We start from the raw sequence: 1,243 nt of genomic DNA, 5'->3' as shown, positions 1-1,243 counted from the left end.
TGATTCCTGGCCTATGGCAGCCTTCTCCCCGGGTGCTCATAGAGCCTTTCCTAGATGGGTATGCATGGAGAGAATCTCTTTCTCTTCCTCTTCATATACAACCACCAATCCTATCAAAATGGATTCCACCTTTGTGACCTCATTTAACCTTAATTATCTCCTAAAAGCCCTTTTTCCAAATCCAGTCACATAAGGGTGAGTCAGGGCTTCAACATAAGCATTTTAGGGGAACACAATTCAGTCCATAATCTTCTTTCATTAAATGGATGACACATCATTTTTACATCTTTCCTTCCTTTGCCAGTGTAACACAAATTTTGTCTCTATATTTTAACCTTTCAATAGGAGAGAAATAGTAGTTGGATATAAAAAAAGGTTTGACATTGTTTCTCATTCCTCAGTGATGACTTGAGAGACTAACTGCGTAAAGATTTGCATGTGATACATCTCACACTTTACCCACAAAGCGTAAATTCAAAGACACAAATGTAAAGGTGCTAAGTTATCCTGTGGTAACTTTCCATAGTACTTATCACCTGTTACTGTGACCAGATCTGCTTGTGTGATCCTCTCTCAGCAAAATTCCCAAGGGTAAAAAGTACAGACATCGACCCATTAAAGCTAATGGATTTTTAGAAAGAAAATGCTTTGGTTTTGGTTGGACATTTTTTTCTTTGCAGTCCAGTATCACAAATTGATAGAAACAAACAATGCATTCGTAATCTGGGTGAGGTAAGGATTGTATCTTCAGTACAGAGTTAAGGAAAAGAGCTTGTTTGTTAAAGACAAAAAGCATATGCAATACTGAAATTGAGAAATAAGGAGGTGAGGATGGCAAACAGCTTTGGAGGAAACTGCTACTTAAATTACATGTCTAGAAATGGAAAGAGACACACTAAACCCATGAAGCTACAGAGTGTGATGTGTTTAGTAAAAACATAAAAACATATATAAGAGAAAAGGGTGCACACTATACATCAAGTAGGAAATACTTTAGGAGTTTTTTAAATATTAATATAAATTTTTATTNTTTCCCTCCCCTATGGTCCTCTGTTAAATTTCTCCTGTTCCACATATGAGTGAAAACATATGGTATCTGCCTTTCTTTGCCTGACTTACTTCACTTAGCATAATACTAGGAGGGTTTTTTAATGTTTATTTATTTTAGACAGAGACAGAGTGTGAGTGGGGGAAGAGCAGAGAGAGAGAGAATCTGAAGCAGGCTTTAGGAGGGGTTTTATAG

The sequence above is a fragment of the Crocuta crocuta genome, unplaced genomic scaffold (genome assembly GCF_008692635.1).
Source record: "Crocuta crocuta isolate KB4526 unplaced genomic scaffold, BGI_CrCroc_1.0 scaffold131, whole genome shotgun sequence".
Lineage (NCBI taxonomy): Eukaryota > Metazoa > Chordata > Mammalia > Carnivora > Hyaenidae > Crocuta > Crocuta crocuta.
The sequence above is the reverse complement of the archived record's forward strand: the minus strand, read 5'-3'. Positions refer to the sequence as shown.